Source organism: Ursus arctos, unplaced genomic scaffold (genome assembly GCF_023065955.2).
Source record: "Ursus arctos isolate Adak ecotype North America unplaced genomic scaffold, UrsArc2.0 scaffold_4, whole genome shotgun sequence".
Classification (NCBI taxonomy): domain Eukaryota; kingdom Metazoa; phylum Chordata; class Mammalia; order Carnivora; family Ursidae; genus Ursus; species Ursus arctos.
In genome coordinates this window covers 50,095,066-50,117,692 of record NW_026623056.1, presented here as the reverse complement: position 1 = coordinate 50,117,692, position 22,627 = coordinate 50,095,066, and the positions used below count along the sequence as shown (strand labels likewise).

Here is a 22,627-nt window from a genome sequence, read left to right as displayed (position 1 = left end):
GCTTTGCATGACGTTTGAACTTAGGAAAAAGAGTATTTTGCTAACCCCTTGGTGCTGAATGTTTGACCTTAAGGCTTACTGTTTGCTCCTTTTTTGTCTCAATCCTCATGACCACAAATGCTATTATTAGTCATAAGATTATTCAGTCACTTTTAAATTCCAGCCATGGTATTTGACTCTCTGGCCTAAATATAAAGGGAATTCAAACTCCTAATTATTTCTAAGGGGCCTAATTCTTTCATCTTTCCTATATACTTCAAATTTGTAGTATGTAAAAACATAGTTTTTAGTAATGTATGCCCCTTAATCTAACTTCACTGAGCAGAAAGAAAAATGCAGAGGTTTATGTGAGAACAAATCGCTACCAATGAGTTAAGTAACTTTGGGAAGATCATCAAACCTCTGTTTTGCGTAATAAATAAAAGACAATATTTACATGAACAGTTATTATATAAATTATATATATCACGTGTAAAATTCCTAGCACAAAATAAGCATTCAGTAAATAGCATATATTATCGATTATCACTACATCGCTCCATTTATGTAAAGGTAGGAGCTGACTGAATATGATTTTCCATTTCAGCCTATGTCTGGCAAGGCTTATTTTAGCCTTAAAATCTCTGATATTATGACTTTACTTTTCATGGCCGCACAAAGTCATAACACATCCAATATGCTACTTAGAACAATCGGTTTAAGAGACACTCTAACTATTAAATGAGTTTAGTCCGAAAATCTATCCCAGTTCATCCATCATGAAAGATCATATAAGTGCAAAAATGCAAAAGGAATCACGAAGTCATGAATCTTACAGTTCAGAATGTCAGTAGGAATCAAATGGTTCAATACCTATTAGCTACGGATGTAGAAACTGAAGCCCCACAAAGATAAGCAACTTTCACAAGATCGTGCAACTTAGTGGTGAGCTAATATCAGAAGACCAAGTCCCAGTTAGGTTTATAACTGGAAACCTCTCCTACTTTTTTAACCGAATGATAATCTTTCAGAGAGTTTGACTTGCCCGGTATTACAAATCAGTGATAAATTTGAGGCTAGATCATTTGTATCAGTGGAATTACCCAATTCAGATACTCTCCAAGGGCTCATCTAGCTCTAAATATTTTATTATTCCTCTGCTTGTTATTCGAGGATACCCTTCACAACATGGACACATGTTGTTCATCAACCTCCAGAATATTCTGCTCTTCTAGCCAGACCATTGTCTTAATGTTCCGACAAATATTTATTCCATCGCCAAATCTTTCCCTGTATGCATAATGACCTCCCTTTTCTTCTCTGTTTATACAACTCCTATTCATTCCGCAAAACCCAGTTTCCCACCTCCTCCCCAATATATTTCATTTCTCTGGCTTTCATAATCTTCCTCTCTTCTGACTCCTACAGTCTCCAAGATGAGTCCACACAACTGAGAACACAGTTATCTACTGTGTAGGACATCCTCCCCCATTGTTTCTTGTGTACATCTTATCTTCCCCATTAGACTGGCAGCCCCCCGCCAAGACAAGTACCATGGCTTAGGCTTATCTAATTGCAGTGGAGCAGAATGCTGAGATGAATGCTCATAGTAGTACTCAATTAATATTCAGTTGATTGGGCAAAGGGGCAGAGAGAAGAACAAACATTTTCTTGTTTCAGTAACCATTCTCGATAAACTTAAAACAGCTAAATTTGATTGACGTTTTGAAGTAATTACAATCAATTAGGGAGGGTAGGGAAGGACAGCAGAAAGGCTACTTGTAATCCCATCCTACAGTCTTTTTTTTGAAATGTAGAGAAAATCCACTTGAGACTGCAAAAGAGACTGATAGTTGTTTCTAAAGGAGGGGTCCACTTCTGCATCATCAATTTCTGGCAATAAGTCTTGCCCTTCACACCTTTTTTTGTGGGGTAAGAAAAACTTTATTGAATCCATGTGTTGGAAGATGAATAAAATGGATCTCTATGAGCCAAAATTAGTAAAAGCAAACAAACAAACAAACAAAGCATACTCATTCACACTGGAAAGCCACCGCTTCATTATGCAAGCATGAAGGAGCATCAGACCCATCTCAGGAAAAGGTTTCCTATCCCAGCTTCTTTTTATTTAGTATGTATTTACTGAGTGCCTCATGATAATAATAATGATAGTAATAATAGAATATCAAGTACTAAATAAATATAATTAAAAGTTAAGAGCCAAAGTGCAAGAGTCAAACAGTCTTAGTTTGAATTCTGGGTCTGTGACTTGGTAACTGTGTGGGCAAGTTACTTAACATTTCTTTTTTTGTTGTTTTGGGTTTTTTTAGATTTTATTTATTTATTTGACAGAGACAGGCAGCGAGAGAGGGAACACAAGCAGGGGGAGTGGAAAAGGAAGAAGCAGGCTCCCAGCGGAGGAGCCTGACGTGGGGCTCGATCCCACAACGCTGGGATCACGCCCTGAGCGGAAGGCAGACGCTTAACGACTGCACCACCCAGACACCCCCCCCCTTTTTTTTTAACATTTCTGTACTTTACATTCCTCACCTATTAAGTAGGAATAATAATAGTACTAATTCAGAGATTTGTTGTAAGGATTAAAATTAGGTAATGCATGAAAAAACACTTAAATAAGTGTGTAGCACATAGTAAGCACTCAGTAAATTTTATTTATCATTATTAGTATTAAATACAATGTCAGACACTGTGCTGAGCAATTTATATATATTTATTTATTTATTTATTTATTTATCAGATATAAAATTTGTAAAAGTTTATGAGTGCTTTCATTGATACATTCCAACACCAACAGGAGAACCTAGCCCACAGTAGGCACTGGGCTAATAGTCATTAAATGGATGAGTGGTTTCATTTACTGCTCACGAAAGCCTTATAATATGGTAGCCTCTCAGAATACAATACTGAGCAAGACAGAGGCCTAACCTTCAGGTCTGGTGCAGAGAAAGGTGGGGGACATGAAAGGCAGACAGAGAAGTCAACAGACAATTCTTATATAGGGTGAGCACTCTGATAAGGTAATACAGGACATTTGGGTGGAGGTATAAGGAATACCTAATTTAAACTCAAGGGGGCAAACAAGGTTTTCTGAAGGAAATGACATCCATACAGACATGTAAAAGGTGAGTAAGAAGAATTAGTCTGTTAAATTAGAAGTGCAGCAGCCCCCCCTTATCCAAGAGGGATATGTTCCAAGACCCTCAGTGGATGCCTGAAATGGTGGATAGCATTGAACCCTCTGTATACCATGCTTTTTCCCATACATACATACCTATGATAAAGTTTAATTTATAAATTTGGCACAGTGAGAGATTAACAATAATAACTAATACTAACATAGAGCAATTATAAGAATACATTGTAATAAAAGTTACATGAATGTGGTCTCTCTCAAAATATCTTGCTGTACTATCCTCACTCACCCTTCTTCTTGTGATGATGGAGATGACCAAACGCCTACATGACAAGATGAAGTGTGGTGAATGACGCAAGTGTTGTAATGTACCGTTAGGCTACTGTTGACCTTCTGGCCACCCACGTCAGGAGGATCATTTGCTTCTGTGCTGCAGTTGACCTTGGGTAATTGAAATCCAGGAAAGCAAAATTGCAGGTGTGGGGGAAGCTGCTGCAACAGCCTGGGTCAGTCCAGAAGGTGAGAGAGTGAGTGGGTCACTTTCTTTAACTGTATGTAACTCAGTAGAGATGCAGTGAGAGGGGAGAGAGGAGGAAGGACGCTGCAGAGGGCAGCAGGGCACTGAGCATAGTACCAGGGATGTGGACTTGTTCCGATGGCCATGGGACCGCTTCAGGGGGCTTTAGAATTGTCACTGGTGACTTTCTCCCTCTCTCTGAGTTCTCAGAGTTCTAACAGCTGCTCTGAGCTAGATTCACTTTGGCATTCATTTGCATATTTGCACATTTGTGAGTCCACATTGCTAGAATTATAATCATTTACGGTTTTCAGACCCAGGCCTATTTTTTGCCATCATTGTGACAGAGGTCTTAAGACCAAAACTATCTCAACTCTTAAAATGTTGGCAGTTCCTATCAAGAGTAGATCCAATTGGATCTATTGGTTGTGTCATAGAGCTTGTCGCTAATACCCTTTATGATTCAGTCAGTTGATCTCTCTGTGCTAAGTTTACAGCACAGGCAGTGACTTAATTGTTTGTGGTTGACCCAGCCTCAGAATGAGTGTGTTTTATATTATCTTGTAGTATTAAATGACAGTGGAGAATTTTCAGGGAAGAAGGTGACTGTCAAGATGTGGAATAAAAAAGCTCCAGAATCCTATATACCTTTTATTTAACATGTTCTTGATGCCAGGTATTAATGTGCTGAATACTGCATTACTCTAGAGGACTTCTTAAGTAGTCCTCCAGCCAACCTGAATTTCTCTTTATCAGAATTCAAGGTGACAATGTTACATAGAAATAATGATGTATAGATCTTCAGCAGGAGATTTCAAGGGAATTATATTCACCCAAAAGCAGCCTTTCATGTAAATGAATCATATAAATTGGCGTAAATATCTGAGATAGCCTAGATTAAAACAATGTTTTCCATCACCCCACACCATATGTGAATTGGTTTATCATTGAAGAATGAGCTGCTTGCTGGTTAGTGTCTCAGGAAAATTAAAGAATAGGACACATGTTCAAAACTGGAATCTAGTACTGAACTATGGGCTAAGAAAAGGCAAGTTTTGTTTCCGGAATTAAAAACTGAGGAGGGGGGTGGAAATATCATTTAAGACATGACCTTAGAAGCACGGTGAGGAAGACCACCTGGGTGGCTCAGTCGGTTAAGCAGTTAAGTGTCTGCCTTCCCCTCAGGTCATGATCCCTGGGTCCCTGCTGAGCCAGGAGCCTGCTTCTCCCTCTCCCTCTGCCCCTCCCCTGCTTGTGCTCTCTTGAGTGCCTGCTCTCTCTCAAATAAATAAATAAAATCTTAAAAAAAAAAAAAAGGATAGTGAGAACATTTAAAGAACCAAAAAAAATAAGGGGAAAGACCCTCCTGATGATTCTCTGAGCCCCACTTCCCCCTCACTATTTTGCTTTGATTTCAGGGTGGTGAGAGGAATGAGGGGTGGGAGACACAGGAGGGGCGAGGGTGGGGAACTGGAGGTAAAGAAAGGAATGACAAGATGAAAGGAGTGGTGGAGAGCATTCTCTAAACCATTCAGAATTTAGGGAGTAGAACTGAAGATAGGGGAGCTCAAGCGTGCCATTCCCCTTGCTCACCACCAACACCAACACCAAGCCAGGAGGCACGCCTACTGGTTCTACTGGTCGAAAGTACAAATGTCACTCAGGGACAAGTATCCTCAGCTATGTGGTGCAAGACAGGACAAAACATGAGAAGAACCATTAGAGGTGTCAGCTGATTGCTAAGCAGACCAGTCAGCCAGCCAGTGAGTCCAGGGCACTTGCTTTGTGCTCCGTTCCTACAAAAGCCACCACCACAGCCTAGGGGGTCAGGGCTGAGAGAGGCCTGAGCAGAGGAGCTCAGTGAGGCCCAGAGGGCGGGGAAGGCAGTGGCTTAAAACTCAGGTAGATGTGTTTTTTGAGGTAGGCAATAAATGGCTAGCAATCTTATAATAGAAAGTTTGGCTCAAATTCGTACAATTTCATTCATCCCATTTGATATCTGGAATATGATAAAATTCAGACTTCCCCTGTTTAATTAGCCATTAGGTTTGATGAAGAACATTTTTCAAGTCACATAGAAAAGACAGAAAAGTAAGGTGTGTCGACCAGAGAGGTGGCAAGGGAAGGCCAGGCTGATGCATGAAAAGGCATAAGAACAGAAGAAAATAGCCACCTTTAGTATAAAATCCCTGAGAACATTTCAGCAGACACTGGGGTTTTTTAACTGAAGGAGGTGATACGGCTAACCCTGATGTCCCTTCGGATGCTTAATTCAAAGTTCAGCAAAAGTTTAAAAGGAAATGAAGTGAAAATTGATCACTCAGTATATAATCACTGGAGAAAGAGATCCGCCCCCAAAATATTTCTGCCCTGGAATTTTTTCTATGTCCTACTTTTGAGAATTCTTTCAATAATATGATTTAAACAAAAAATCCATACTCTTTAAGTGTTTGAAATAAAGGAATTATCTTTTAAAGGGAACTTTATGTGTCATCGTATTCTCAAAATGCTCATTTTGTTTGTATGTGCTTTAAAAGTTCGCAGGGCATAAAAGATGGGAGAATATATCCATGTGGATAAAGATGGAGAATTACAGACTCCTTTCCAGTGTACTGAAAGCTATTTAATAAAAATACCCATATATAATATCAGTGGCCTTGCAAAAACATTTAGGTAATAAACTGAAAAATGATTAATCACAGGCAAAAACTTGTATCCTTTGACATTAGTGTATCATATAAGCAGGAGTAGATACCCAAGAGGACTTGTATTGACATATGTAAGTAATACCTTAATAAAAAATTTTTGAATAGAAATTAGAGGTTCTTGCTTGAGAAATCAGTAACAGGATGATGCACATTGGTCACTGTGAATAAAAATAATGGTAGTTAAGGGGGAATAGCTCTCTTTTTTTTTTGGCCAGAGAACTGCTTATAACATAATTATAGACGTTTTTAACATTAAGGTGATTAAGACTTTAAAATTATTTTGTTCATCTCATTTTATAGTTGTGAAAAGCAAGGCATTCCCTGCATTATGATATCTAAAGGTAAATTGCTTGCCTGAGGTGCTAAGGGCTAGGAAGTGGCCATGAATAGATTGAGACTATCATCTCCTTCCTTTCCAAGAAAGCATACAATATAAATTCCAATGTTCTTTTAGGTTTTCATGACCTAATACATAAGATCTGATTGGAACTACAGAAATGGGACAACTTCACATGTTAATATTTGTAGAATGAACCTCAGGAAATCAACTATGGAAATTCACAATGTTAAGGGATCGTGGCAATTTATCTTACCTTGAGAAAACAGAAGCCAATGTAAAAAAAGGACATAAATAGAGGACATCTGAAATGTAACTCCTTTATGTCCAGGAAGGAAGCCTGAGGTGTGTATTCAACAGCTGTGTTTAGAGGAATGGCTACTGGGGGTAGTACTCTCCTCCCTAAGGAGGAAAGAAGAAGAGGAAATGAATTTAAATTACAACCAAAGGAATTTAAGTTAGATGGAAAGATCTTATTGGCAATGAAGATTTTATGAACCCTGGAAAAGATTCCTGGGGAGGTTTTCAAATTCCCTATCTGGATATATTTAAGAAAAGAGAGATACCTATCAGCCCAGGGTGGTTGAGGTAGAAACCTGCCTGGAATTCGCTTTCAGCTGGATTCTGTAAATCCAGATTAACTCCTGACAATGTTTACGATGTCAGAGACAGTAAATGCTAGACAATGGCAAGAAATGTTGTTCCTTAAAAAACAAAAAACTCACCCAAAGTAATCATTTCCTTGGAAAAATCAATTGGCCTATGCTAGTTGGTTATAAGTGGAATGTACAATAATAATATATTCTGGCTTTTATTTTCTTTTTAATCTGGTTTTCAGTGGAAAAAAGGTTTATGAAATCTCTCTGGCAGTCTATGCCTGCTTAATACATTTTTATTTTTCTTCTTTAGTCTGGTTACAACCAAATCTCTTAGAAGAAACTAGCCTAAGTAGCAATATATGTGCCCCTGGAGTAAACACTTTTGAAGGAAAAAAACCTCTCCCCACACTCCAGAAGAAAACTTCCTTCCCTCCTAATTGAAAGAAACAGATGAGCAAATGATTTCACCACTACTGTCACCCTCTCCTCCTTACCCTCACAAAGGCTCCAGCAAGTTCTCTGCAACTTGCAGAATTTCCCCTTATTTCCAGCGCACAAACAGCACTTGCAGTCACAGTTCATACTAAAATTCTCTCATTTGTTGTACTTGTCTGTTTATACAGCTGTGCGTCTGTTTGCCCCATTGTGTCAACCACATCTATTGTCTGGTTTTTATTGTGAGCTCCTGGAGGCAAGGAATGAAGTCTGTTTAATTTGCTTTGCACAACGCTGCGCGCGCACACACGGGTGGACCCCGTGTGACTGTGCTTGACGATGATGGTTCCTGGCAGGACCAGATGCTCCAAAAAATAATGGTAAAATTTAAAACGTCATGAAATAATCGAAGTTGGAGAGAGAGGACTCAGTTCAAAGAGTCTGGGTCATCTCACGGTCCTCCCATATGCAGTACACTAACATCATAATGGGTCTCAGGGACCACACTGAGCAGTGTGGACAAAGGTCCAATCAACAAGTGGACAATCTATTAAGTCGGGACCTGAAACGCACAGAAACAAGACTGTGTTTATATGGAAGCTTGCCCTCCATCATGGTGCTCCTTTCCCTTGGTGCATAATCCCAGTCTTGCTGGGGTTCAGCTCAGGTATCATCTGTCAGTGCCCACTGCCACAGGAAGTTACTCTATCTGACACTCCACGGAAGACTATCAAGTTCATATAGTATCTTGGCCTTCTTATTTCTTTGTTTACAGCCCAGAAAGAACAACAGTCATTTTCACCATCGTTAATAATTCCTCCTTCCTACCAATCCTTGTACAACCCCCCTCCAGCCTTACTTTACACCAGTCTTCCTCACCGACCCGAGAGGACAGAGACCACACTATCCACGATTCTTAGTTGGGTTAAAAATTTCCAGTGCCTATTCATTCCTAAGAGTCTCAAAGTTACATCAAAGGGCAAAATGATTGATGAAAACCCTTCCCTCAGGGGAAGCACAGGAAATGACATTTCATTTAATTCAACAAATATTTTCTAGGCACCAATTATTTTTAGGCACACTTGCTGTGGGCTGGGGAGGGAGAAGGGAACAAAATATACTCTATCTTCAAAATGTGTGTATGTGTGAGTTAATTTAACATTTAAACAATCTTAAATATAAAAAGATTGCTTTATAGTAGGAACATGGTAAGGATTAAGTGATGTAATATATCTGTAAAATATACTTAGCACAGAGCCTGCCACATAAGACATCCTCAGTAGGTAATAGCTGCTAGTATTATTACTGAGTGATGGCTTCCTTCAGAGTAATTTTTTTAAAGAGGTTCCCCCTTGGAAACCAAATTTGACCTTAGATTATGAGCAATATAGTTTGATTGTTATAGGGTTAGGGGACCCATCACAGTCAAGTGCAAAAATAACCTATCATCTAGAACATGGAAGTAAATATCTTTCCACTAAAAATGGAGCTCAGCCACATCCTGATGTCTGGAGAGAATCTGGTTCTCATCCTATTTTTCCTATGAAGGTTCTGGAGTGTTTCAGAACCTCAATCATATCCCAGACACACACAGCATCTACTTTTCCTTCCTGCTTCCTCCTACCATAGTTTGGATCATAGTTATTCTACAAGACAAGTGACTAGAAAGACAGACTTATTTCAAAGGTACATGAAGTGATTATTTTAGGGCATGATTTTAATTAGTTGGCTGTTACCTAATCAGTATCATCAATTAGTCTTACACAAGAATAAATCAACTTTTGGGGTGTCTGGGTGGCTCAGTCGGCTATACATACGTCTGCCTTCAGCTTAGGTCATGATTCCAGGGACCTGGGAGAAAGCCCCACATCGGGCTCCCTGCTCAGCAGGGAGTCTGCTTCTCCCTCTCCCTCTGCCCCTCCTCCCACTTGTGCTCTCTCTCTTACTCTCTCTCTCTCTCAAATAAATAAATAAAATCTTAAAAAAAAAGAATAAATCAAATTTTGGGACACCTGGGTGGCTTAGTCGGTTAAGCGTCTACTTTTGGCTAAGATCCTGATCTCAGAGTCCTGGGATCCAGCCTCATGTCAGGCTCCCAGGTTGGCAGGAAGTCTGCTTCGCCCTCTCCCTCGCTGCCCCTTCCCTGCTCATACTCTCTCTCTCTCAAATAAATAAAATCTTTAAAAAAAAAAAAAATAAATCAACTTTTAACTAGAGGTAAGATAAAGTCAAATTTTATTTACCCAAGGTATTTTTTTTAAACTTACCCAAAACAAATTGCTTCACAGGTCAATTTGATGAGGCATGATGTTTAATTTATCAATTAGTCAATTGCATAAATAAACATATGAATGGACAATAATGCAAATGACAAGATGATTGAATCCAAGGATGTCATCACATAGCCCAAACAAAGGAATCCACTTACTTTGTATCTTTTGGTTCAATTTCTGCAGCGCCCTACAGTGCCAAATAGCTGGATAACCAAAAGGAGACTTCAAGCTAGGAGAGCTCCTATATGTACTTCATACATGACCACACCTTGAATCACCATGATTTATCCTGTCTGAAGATGCAGCCAATGGCTTCATTTGAAAAGAGCTATAATCTCTTGGCATGGATGAGGAACTTCTGGGAAGCATTTCATATATTTCTATCTATTGCAAAAGTGTTAGAAAGATGCACCTAGAATGAAAATATCATAGACCATTTTCTCTCGAATATCACTTCTTAAATTGTATGATGAGGGCCTAATTCTAGATTTCAACCCATGAAGCTGCAGCCCTCCAGTTCTCTGAACTAGTCACTATTTCTCAAACTTATTCATATATTGAAGTGTTAATTAATTTCTCACTTCTACTTTTCTGATTCCAAACTAATAGACCCCAAAGATTTCAGATACTCTTTAGCTATTTAGATCTTTTCCATCCTTTCGTCTACCAGATCATTTAGACTTGGCTTCTTTGAACTGTGTGATCATGACGTGGATCTTATAAAGGAAAACTCAATGTCTCTCTAACCATAATGTACTTAAAAGAAGGCCAGTGATCTCGCAACCCAGACCTTAAAAAGTGGCTTAGTACAATCTCAGGAGATGGTTTTTTCTCCTTTCCAATTTGTCAGGACTTTGTTGATAATTCATAATTGATTCTATTTTAGTAAAAATAGAATTCTCATTCCTAGTTTTTATCTTAGGCAGTGCAACCTTAAGTTTTTGTAAAAATCAGCTGAAGGATGAAGTTGTTCCTTTGGATGCAGGGGAGAAAAGGAAATGGGCCTTTATACCCCTCCCTCCAGTTCCCCAAACATTATTAATGAAACCAAATCAGATACACTACTCTATGAGAAGATAAAAGTAGTTTCCAGATGAAACCAGAAAGGGAGACAAACCATAGGAGACTCTTAACTATAGGAAAAAAACTGAGGGTGCTGGAAGGGAGAAGCATGGGGGATTGGGGTAACTGGGTGATGGGCGTTAAGAAGGGCATTTGATGGAATGAGCACTGGCTGTTATATGCAACTGATGAATCACTAAACTCTACCTCTGAAACTAATAATACACTATATGTTAATTAAATTGACTTGAAATTTAAAAAAAAGAGAGAAAAAATAGCTTCCAGAAACCTCAGATTGCCTCACCCAATTGTCTTTTTCTAATTCCTGGCATTTTTAAGTAATTCAGATGCACAGTTTTAAGTAACTCAGATGCCCAATTTAATAGCATTATTAATCAATGAACATTTTCCATGCTCAACACAACTGCCTGAATCTGTAAAATAAAACACAGTGTTGAGAAACTTGGAACTAAACCCTGGGATAATGTCAGTGGGATAAGAATAGGCCGTTCCTTCATTTGCTGATTCCTGATTCACTGACCTTCCACATTGTGTGAAAGAAGAGGATCTGTCTTCTCATTGACTTTACTCATTTGTTGCACTGTTATAAGGATTAAATGAAACCGTACAGATAACACAATTAGCAGGACTGGCCCAAAAGACATGTTTAATAAACATGTATTTCCTTTCTCTTCAAGAATCATAAGAATGTGGCCAGCCTGCTTTGTGGAGGAAATTCAAAACTGGTGAGGACAGACTATGTTGAAATACTTTTCCAAACTTGCGCCTGAGTGTCTGAATGTTATATAATTTCTGAAATGGTATGGCGTATCTATAAATAGCAATACAGATTTTTCCCATGGATTTTATGGAAATGGATCTCAGTACTGTAGGATCTTGGGATCATCCCCGGACATGGAGGCCCAACCACGGAGGGTCTGCAGTCCCCAGAGTGAGTGACAAGAGGAACACTTTTAACTGCCATCCACCCAATGGGGTACTTAGGACATCTCCGCATTCTAGAGGCTTATATTAAACCAGCCTCAAAACAGAAACCCTGTTTTCAACACTTTCAGTGCTGAAAGGAGATCTTTTACTAAGACTTGTTCCCCAGCCAGTAAATAAATCACATGCTCTGCAGCAGTAAAAATATTGGTGGGAGGGTGTATTCTTCATTTCAAAGCAAGGAGCCTGTTGAGTGGCGGTAGGGTTTTAAAAGTATCCGATTTGACAAGGGAGCTCTCATCACACTCCTGAAATAATTTTATGCTGTTATGATTTTGTTTGTGGTTTTTTTTCTTTTTTTCAAAATTGAAGCAATGTACTTAACTTTAATCAGAACTATAACCTTTAAAAAGTGCCCATATAATTTAAAATTTCTGTTTTTTTTTTAATTATGTCAAATGCTGTTTCTTTTGCACTGCTAAGCTATGTTGCAGAAGTACAAGAAGTATTTCCAATGCTTCCAGCAAATATTTGTGGAACACCTACCATGTGCCAGGTCTACTTCTCATAGCAAGGGATGTTACAGTAAACAAAACAAACAAGTTCCCTGCTCTCGAGGGGGGGTGGGGAGAGAGGAACTGTTGGTGTTGAGGCAGATTATAAATGAGTAAAATGTATAATTAAGGAAGATATAACTGCTACAGTACAACTAAAGAGGATTAGATTAGAGATACATGGAGATGAGTGGTTGACTTCAGATTGGATGATGAAGAGAAACCTCTCTAAGGAAACAATATTCACATTGAGATTTAAGTGGCGAAAGGCCCAGCTATGCATGGTTCTGGGGGAAGAGCATTCCAGACAGAGGACAGCAAAGGCCTGAAGGTGGGGCCCAGCATAATGTTTTCCATAAGGAGAAGGTCAGTGTGGCTGGAGAATAAAGGGCAAGGGAGAGAAGGGGTAAAATCGAGAGGTAGGCAAAGTAGGAATCATATGAGGCAGGGAAGCCAGAAAAGAAGTTTAGGTCTGTTCTAAGCTCTACGAGGAGCTATCGGGTACAAGGGGGTCGGGGAGTAAGCAGGAGAATAGCATAATCTGATTTCCTTTTCCAAAGTTCACCCCATCTGCTGTGTGGAGAGTGGGGCAAGAGTAGATACTTTTTAATGCAATTGGAACCGTTGAAGAATGGTAAGCAAGAAAATTGATGGTGTTTGCTTGCTTTTGTTTTTGAGATCTCTCTAAGGTGTAAAGACTGGACTATGGTGGAAAGGGATATATAGAGGGGCCCAGAGCCGAAGAAATGTGAGCGAATTTGGAAGCGATGTGAATTTAGATATGGAGCTCAGATGATGTCCTTGGAGTGTAAGAAAAGAAACAACACGTATTGAGAAACTATTTTGCTTATTTTACATACGTAATCTCTTAATTATCACTACCGCCATTGGTATACTTAGCCCCATTTTTCTTTTATGAAAACTGAAACTCAGAGAGATAAATAAAATTTCCAAATATCCAGCAAAAGTAAATGGCAAATCCAGGATTCATTCAAAGCTTGGTCTGTATGACTTAAAGCCCTAGGATTTTTCTACTCTAATGTGGTGTCCCTAGATCAGAACTAACAAAATATCTTTGAAATTTCATTCTAAATAATAAAATAATATTCTGTAACGTAAAATACATGGTTTATTTAATGGTACTGATTGGCATTTAGCTTGTTTCTATGTTTTTGCTCCTATAAATAAACTGTGATAAACATTTTATATATTATTTTACTTCATTTCTGATTACTTTCTCAGCAGAATTCCTACATTCCTAGTGGTATCAAATAATAGGATATTCTTAAAACTCTACTCATGTAATATCAATTTATTTTCCAGAAAACTTGTGCTATTTAAACTGCCACTTAACCCAAACCAACAGTAAATATAATTTTTTATCTTTGCCAATTTGATAACCAAACTTTTAACTCTATTATTTAATTCACATTTCCTTTACTTACTAATAAGATTGAACATTTTTTCCATGTTTCTTAGCCTTTTCATTTTTCTTTTGTGAATTTTATGTTCACTTAAGTGTCCATTTTCCTACATGGTGTTGCTATTTTTTTCTCAGTGATTTATAAGAGCTCTTTATATAAAAAGAATACTAAGATTGTCCTTTAAAAAAGAAAAAGACTGTCTTTATCAATTTTTGCAAATAACTTCCCAGGCTGTATCTCACATTTAATTTTCAAATTTTCATTGTAAACATATCCTACATACAAGAGGCTGTGCTCCGGTTACCTCTTGCTGCATAGCAAGCCACATCAACATGTAGGGGCTTAAAACAACAAACATTTTATTTTTCTCTCATAATTTTATGGTCTTGGCTGGTTGCTTTTTCTGCTCTTAACGGCTTACTCACCTGGCAGATTGGCTGCTCTCAAGAGCCCCAGATGGCTTGACTCACGTGTTTAGTGACCTGGCGAGGGTAGAAGGAAGACCGGGTTCCTCCGGCGTTGCCAACAGGAGCACCAACGTGTGGCCACTCCTCCACCGAGGTCTCAGGGGAATCACACGTCCTCCTTAGAGGCCCAGGACTCCACAAGACAGTATTTTAGAAACAAGGCAGCAACTTTGTGGCCTTGTATGAGCCAAGCTCACAGGTCACAGAGTGACATCTCCACTGTGCCCTCTTGGTCTAAGCAGTCCCCAGTCCTCCCAGATTCAGTGGGAGAGAACACAGGGGAAGATCAAAGAATTTATGGCGATGTTTTCAAACCCTCGATGGGGTATAAAATTGTGGCAAGAATAAAGCAAACTCCCCTTTACCTTTTAATTTTGTTATATGTTAATATGTTTTTATATGCAACTGGTTTTTAAGTATTTATATAACTTTATCTCTTTCTTCGTTGTGATATTTTCCATTGCTTTCTAATTCATTTTTTAAAATTATTTTCAAAGTGTCTGTCTATAAAATCAAGGACATTATCAAATGATATATTTGGAAAAATGACTTTAAGGTCTTTAGATATTTTAGGTACAATGTACTATAGCTAAATTCACTTAATTTGATTCTTAATCTTTTTAATCCTTAAATTGCCATCAGTAACACATTTGAAAATTCATCTAAATATGTAGGTTGAACCATACATTTAATTATGCAGGTTGCTGCGTGAAGGCAAAAAAAAAAAAAGATGAAGAAGAAGTCTAACTAAACTGTTCATGCTTAGTACTTTGCCACATTTCTGACTCACTCTTCCAAAATGAACTAAAATACAATGAGCTACTTTTGGCCTGTATAACTGGTAGTTCTTTTCAGGTCTTGCAATCATGTTTGAATATTGAATAATTTGATTTATTTTTAAGCAGTGATGGTAGCATTCTCTCTTACAGTGTTTTAATTGACACAGAAAAAAAAGGGTTATTCTGTTACAGCAACAAAAAAGTAGTAATTATTTTAAAGAACATTCTTCTGGCTACTAGAGAGGAAAGAACTCCTTTTACACATGTTATAAACACTCAGTAAATGCTAAATGGTGATACTCATCTCCTGTTCTAAAAATGTCGTTGGGGTCTTTTATTTTCTCTGCTTCCAGAGCTGCATTTCAAAAACTGGTTTTGTCATCCATGTGGGTGAGGAACTGTGAAAACTGCAGGAAGACGTGAAAGGAATGAGGTGTACGACACACACGATAGTGATCCTCAGCATTTCTGGCTAGCCTGTGTATCTTTCTCCTGTTTTATTTTCACCATATCCAGGAAAAAATGAATTTTGGAAGAAGACACTGGAAAAACTCCTATTGTCTAATACAGTTAACCACCATGAGGGCACAGGGCTCTATTTTCCCCCCACATTTATGCATCGTGCCTTGCACATAGCCGTGCTCTGTGAATATTTACTGAGGAGGAATTTGGGCAAAGACACAGAAGTATTTATCAGCCTGATCCTCCTGTCCAGTCTGAATCTGAAGTTTCTTTTTCATGGAGGTAGCTGTTCGTGCAGTGTCTCCTTCATATATGCCTTTATTAACGGCCAGTCACACTATACAGGAACGAACTGGAGAAGTCAAGCCCTTGAGTCCATGTACCATCATTGAACTTTATTATTAGAGATCATTTGAGATCCCATGGCTTTCTAGAGACAAAGTGTTCTCAAATCACCTATAGAACCTAAACTTGTGTCTGAAAATCCGCGAGTCGAGCCAAAGTTCAGAGTGTTGGTGCCTCCAGTCATCAGGCCTGCGTACACGTGTCAGAGCCGGGCCTTATGTTCTGGGGACACGTGTTTCATAGACATTCAGCAGCTAGAAGACATTCAAGGACTTCTTCACTTAATGTTAAATACAGAATACAGAAAAACTCTAGATTTATACTCTCTATTAGCCACAAGTAGATATTTAAATTTAAATTTATTAAAATGAAATAAAACTAAAAACTCAGTTCCTCACTCATACTAACCACCTTTCAAGAACTCAATAGTCCTATGTGGTCAGTGGCTAACAGATTGAATGTGAAATATATGACGTTTCCATTATCACAGAAAGTTTTACTGACTAGTACTACTCTAGAATATGACACTTATACCACATTGCAGAAGTTCTAAATTGGATACCCAATTCTGCCTTACTTCTTAACCAACCAATCATGGCTTTCAAATCTTTTTATTTCTCTAAATGTCTGAAGTTGTCCCTATTTAGATCTTTTTTGAGCAATAAATGTAGAGAATATTTCCTAAACAAGTCTCTACAAAATATACCAAAATAAGTTAGGGAGTATCTATTACCCGAAACACAGTTAAATTTCTGAAAATCGAGTTCATGTGGAGAAGTCCCATATGATTTGTAAAAAGTCTAAATTACAGATGATTTATAAAGTATTTTTAACTAATTAAATTATAACAAGAGCTCAAATGAAAAGCTGAAAGTGTTGCCAAATTAAACTTCTATCAGATCTGACTTGATAAATAACAAAGAACAATTTCTAATTCAAATACTATTGTATGCAAATTAGATGGAAATGTGTTGCTGGAAAAATCTACTTTTCTTAAGCAAATCTAACTTTTCTCCCTTAGGCATTACTTCCTCATAAATTTGCTTCCTCTGTAGCAAATGCCAAATCCTTTCTAAATTATCTCAAATCTGTATTAACGGGAATTAAATGAATGAGAACTTAACACATAATATAACCATGAAAATCAATAAAGATATACAATAGATTGCTTATCTGGACAAAAACTCTATATAGTGTATCTAATTAAAATAAGTAAGTGCGGGTTTGCATACGTAGAAACACAAAAAATTATTCTCTTCTAATCACTATACAATTATCTCTAATATCTTCTAAATGCGCACTTACATTTTGGTAAATAATAGCATTTTTTATCAAAGTATGTATTTATACAGTCCTATTATATAATTTTTCCTTTGATCCCAAAACAATATACTTTGATAATAACTCAAGCTTCTTGTTGTCTTCCAATTGAGTAAAAGTATCCTCTTTTTTCTCCCTCAGAAGCTGTTCTGGAAGTGAAGCAACATCTGGTGAAGAGACAGAAACCAGCTGCGGGCGTGCCACAGGAGGGCACGAGCAAGGACACTGGTTCTTGATTCCTCAGCCCGCCAAGTCTAAATGTAAGTGTGCGAAGCAATGGCGGGTGGCGCAGCGGCCCGGCCCTGGGTGGTCCTCAAGCCAACTGCAGACGGAAGTCGCCGTCCCGGAGCACAGCGGCCATTGGCAGACACTGGGGTATCCGGCCTGCCTGCAGGGCCTATGTCCCAATCCCCATTTTCATTGCTGCAAAAAGCCTTGAGACCATCGCTAATGCCAGGTTTTAAAATCCCCCAGGGTAAAATACATGTGCAGAGTGTGATTCTAGCTGATTTTTAAGCCCAGGCCTGTTGAATAGAGTCTTAAAATAATTATTTCCATAGGACCTGCCTAGGTATCCAAGTGTTCACCAGATGCTAGCAGCTAGATTTTGCAGAGGAAAATTGCTAACTTAAGCTTCTTTTCATGATTCAGCAGAGGGTTTTAAGTAATAAAAGATCTGGAGATTTGTAAAATAAATAATTCCAGTGCAAATGGGAAAATTAAAATAATCTTATCATCTCCCAGTCATGTCTGTATGTGCTTTTCTACCATTATCAAATTTCTCTTAATTGGGCCAAGGTTTTGTTGGGTTTTTTTTTCCGGCTGATACGTTATAATTTTAAGTTATGAGCTGAAATGAAGAAATGATTCCTTTCGGAGGACTGAAGTGACATGTACTAAATTATCCTAATGACAGTCTAGGATCTATGAACCAGAGCAAGATATAACAAACACAGTTTTATTCATATACAATATTGAGTATATCTGCAATTAAAAACCAACAGCATGCCAATATCTCTTATTCCTTAATTGATTTCTTAATTGAAACAATTAAAATATAAAGTACATCATTAATTGAACTTGATTGGAAAAAGAAAAAACACCATTCATTTCTGACGAGCAGACGTTATCTCATAGTATCCACAGCTGTCCTGTGCTTATTACCATTGCCTGGTTTTAAGTGTGACTTTTGGACACCCAACTCAGTATTTCCTGATATTCAATAGTACAATGGCTTCTCATAGTCTATTTCATTTTATTTAGTAATTTGAAGAGTGAATAGTTAAGATTCCTCAGATTTTTACATTCTCACTCAAGGTGTACTCGAACAAAGAGAAAAGCATAGCATCTGGCCCTACAGCTAACGCCACAGGACCACATCCTGTCTAGAACGAATTCGTTCACAGGTTTTGAAGAAATGCAAATACGTTAATGATTTTCCTAAGGTATCACACTTTTACGGCAGGTACCTCTAATTATTTTGGCTGGATTCCATCAAAGCCAGATGTTAATCAAATGAAATATTTATAAAGCAAAACCATTGAACAAAAAATAGATGTCCATTTAAGCAACAGCTTATAGGACTCAAACCAATGGTGTATTTTGGAAAAGCTGATGAAGAAGTGTGACTCTGTTACATTCATAATGTCAGTGTAAGGCTCTGAACTCAATCCAGAGAAATTTTATAATTGTTGCAATCAACTACAGGCTCGGCTTCTGGATTTCTTGTAACAAAATCTTGCTGCCAAGGACATTGATGGGCTCACCCAGTAAAAAATTACAATAATAATGTTAAACTAAATCATAAAAATGCAGGAGGTGATTATTATAGGGTAGAGGAGAGGAATTCCTTGTAAAGTTATAGTGGAAATATCAAAAATGCATTTTATTGGACTTTTAAAAAATTAAGCTTTGTTTTTAAACTAGGGTGCAAAAGCAATACAATGTAAAGGTTACTCAAAAAACGATTTCATTCAATAGTCAACAGCAATGATTCAGCAAATGAAAATAAAAATTACATTTATTCAACAAGGTCATCAACTCAGGCAGGCCGAAGCTTGTATATGATAGTTTTCTAATAAAAATAACCAGCTGAATGTCATTTTTAGGAAGGAATTTTGACAGAAAAAAGAATAAAGAACTTTTTGAATGGGTTTCTGTCAGTGAAAATGAACTTGGTTTGTGCCTAATTCACACAGTATAAAGCTCTAGATATTTTGTGTGGTTTTTAGAATTCCATGAAGAAATTCATTTGAAATGAATGTAGAAAATCACAACACAAAAAAGTAAATATGAAAACCATGGTAGACTTATAGTTAGAAAAATGGAAATAGGTCATGATTAATTAATCCTCTGTGTGCCCTCCAAAAGTAAAGAATGTCACTTTTAAAATTACTTTTGAATAATCTGGAATTACCCTTCTGATCATCTTTTACTTTCTGAAAATATAGATTACTGAATCATATGTCATAGACATTTTGGTAGAAATTTCCATATTTTCTTCAAGTTAAATAACACATATCTTTAAGTGACAATTATCTTGGAAATAAGCTCCTTTCACTCATTAAAATATCTAATGTGCCTTACACACAGTAAGCACTTAAATCATACGGATTGAACTGAATTATTCCCACTTTCTGTTGAGAGATTAATGTGTCTCTTGGACTGACACTAGAGAGGTGTCTCACACATGGGAATTAATGAGCTACATCTGTAACCAAAAACATCCATGGAAAACCTGCTGAATTGATCCATATCTGTCTTATTAATCAAGCCCACTACAGAAGGGCTTTCTTGTGGTTGTACTCTATTTTGGAGGTAAATAGAGTGGGGAAACCACAGTTCAATTTAGAAGTTGTTTGAAACATTGAAAAACGTGGGGTTTTATATTCTATGACAGCAATGAAGTCCAATCCTTGATGGTTGTAATTCTGATATAGAAGTATATAAATATCCTATATGTGTAATTTTAACTTCAGAACATGATGACAGTGGTCAAGAAGACCCTAAGTATTTAATATGGAATTTACTTCTTACTGACACTCCCTTCCTTATCTCTTTTTGAAGCAGAAAGGTTTGGAGGTTTTTGGTTTTGTTTTGTTTTGTTTTGTTTTTTTAAAGCTAGCTTGGTATGAACAGCTTTAGTTGAAGCAGATGGCTGGAAGTCAGAAGCCCCAGAGTCTATCCTTGATTCTCCTACCAACTGGGAATGTGGCCTTGGGCAAGTCATGAGAGTAAATCTATGATAACGGGTAGTAATGCCTTACATATGTATGGTGCTTTATGATCTAACAGAGCACTTACACATACAATATCTTATTTAATCTTCCCCCCAGCCTCCTAAGAGGAGGACGGCAGTTACTAACAACCTCCATTATAGAGAGTAGATACTTGAGACCCAGAGACACTAAATCACTGTTCACAGCCATTTCAATACCAACTGTCAGAGCCAAGAACAGGTACACCTGATTCCAAGCTGGTCTTTGTCTTCTTGCCTCTACACCACGGGGCCGCCCTCTGGTGCCTCCAAAGCTGAAATGACTAGAGCAGCACTGCCCAATATGGCAGCCATGAGCCACGTGGCTTGAGCACTTCAAATGTGGCTTGTCGCAGTTGAGATGTATTGTGAGTGTAAGGTACACGTGGGATTTCTAAGACTTTGAATGAAAACACAAATATAAAATATCTCAATACCTCATATCAATTGCACATTAGGATGATAATATTTTGGACATCTTGAGTTAAATAAAACATTAAAGTTAATCTCACCTGTTTCTTTTAACTTTTTTTAATGTGGCTACTAGAAAATGTGAAGTCATATATGTTTCTCTTTGTTTCTATTGTCTGAATGGCTCACAGTGTTTCTGTTGGATAAGGCTGGACTAGGGGATTCCATGGTTCAGACTTTTCACAGTACTAGGCTTGTTTATGCATCTGTCTTGATGTGGCTGAGATAAATTTCCAAAGATTCTGTCACACATAGAGCACTGCAGATTTGCAGTTGCAATTTGGTCGCAATTTGGCCATTCTCATATATCTTCCACATGCAGGGGAAACATCAGACGTCATTAGTTGATGCCTCAAATTGCTCATTCATTGAAAGGGGTCATGTTATACTAGCTGAATGCTTGAAAAGCTTAGAGTACAAGTACCATGGAAAGAGCTATAAATTATATTTATGACTCTGTACCACATTTTATTTTAAAATATGTTCCCATTAAACATTATGAGTGAATGAGACATTGGAGTATTAGGTGATACAGGCAATGTAAAATAGCAATTATATATAAATTTATTGTAAAATATGGCATATTTTATTCCCCCTACCAACTCTTTAAGACATTTTATATATAACCCTAAAGAAGGAGCTTATTTCTGTTTTGAAAAATCTAACTGAAAGTCCTCAGGAAAAAAATGGGTTCGTATTTAGGAGGAAAAAAATATATATAGTAAAAAAAAAAAAATTGCCCAAATCACTGAAAGCTAACAAGTACTTGGCATTAATTATTATGTGGACTCAGCACTCTGCTGAGAGTTAGACCAAGATTATCTCATTTGGGGATTTGAAAATTAGCAGCAGGGAGCAGAAGCTAAGCTCTTAACCATTGCTGCCTCTTACTGCGATGCTATTGGAAATCACAAAGCAACCTATCACAAAATATTAAAATATTTGGAATTTATTCTATTTTATTCATTTCAACTCCACAAGTGTTTACCCAGCAAACACAATGGATCAGGAATAGTTCTAGACATTGGAAGAATATTGGGTAATAAGACCAGAGCTCTGCCCTCCAAGAGCAGAGAGTTGGTAGGCTTGTGAACATGTTTTTAAAAAATACATACTTAAGGGGCGCCTGGGTAGCGCAGTCGTTAAAGCGTCTGCCTTCGGCTCAGGGCGTGATCCTGGTGTACCGGGATCGAGTCCCACATCAGGCTCCTCCGCTATGAGCCTGCTTCTTCCTCTCCCACTACCCCTGCTGTGTTCCCTCTCTCGCTGGCTGTCTCTATCTCTGTCACATAAATAAATAAAATCTTAAAAAAAAAAAAAATACATACTTAAAAACAAGATTATACAAAGGAAGAGTTACTCTTCACTTTCTAAAGGTTGCAACAAAAATTTTTGTTATTTTCTTTATGCTACGATATTTTTCTACATGTTATGACGGAAATCATTATAACACTGCTCCCAGTGTGTTGAAACTTGCCTGTTGTTTATAAAGCAAAGGTCTCATGTTAAAAAACAAACAAACAAAAACCACAAAACAGTG

The 22,627-nt window shown here is 37.7% G+C and overlaps 1 protein-coding gene across 2 annotated transcripts in view; it reads left to right on the top strand.

Moving 5' to 3' along the window:
• Positions 1–22,627, top strand: part of COL8A1 (collagen type VIII alpha 1 chain) — a 148,856-nt gene that overhangs the window by 81,355 nt on the left and 44,874 nt on the right. For both annotated transcript variants that reach the window (XM_026491952.4, XM_044381413.3), the window contains exon 2: positions 17,502–17,620. The gene's annotated coding sequence lies outside the window, so the exon portion shown is untranslated. The remainder of the gene's footprint in view (positions 1–17,501; positions 17,621–22,627) is intronic.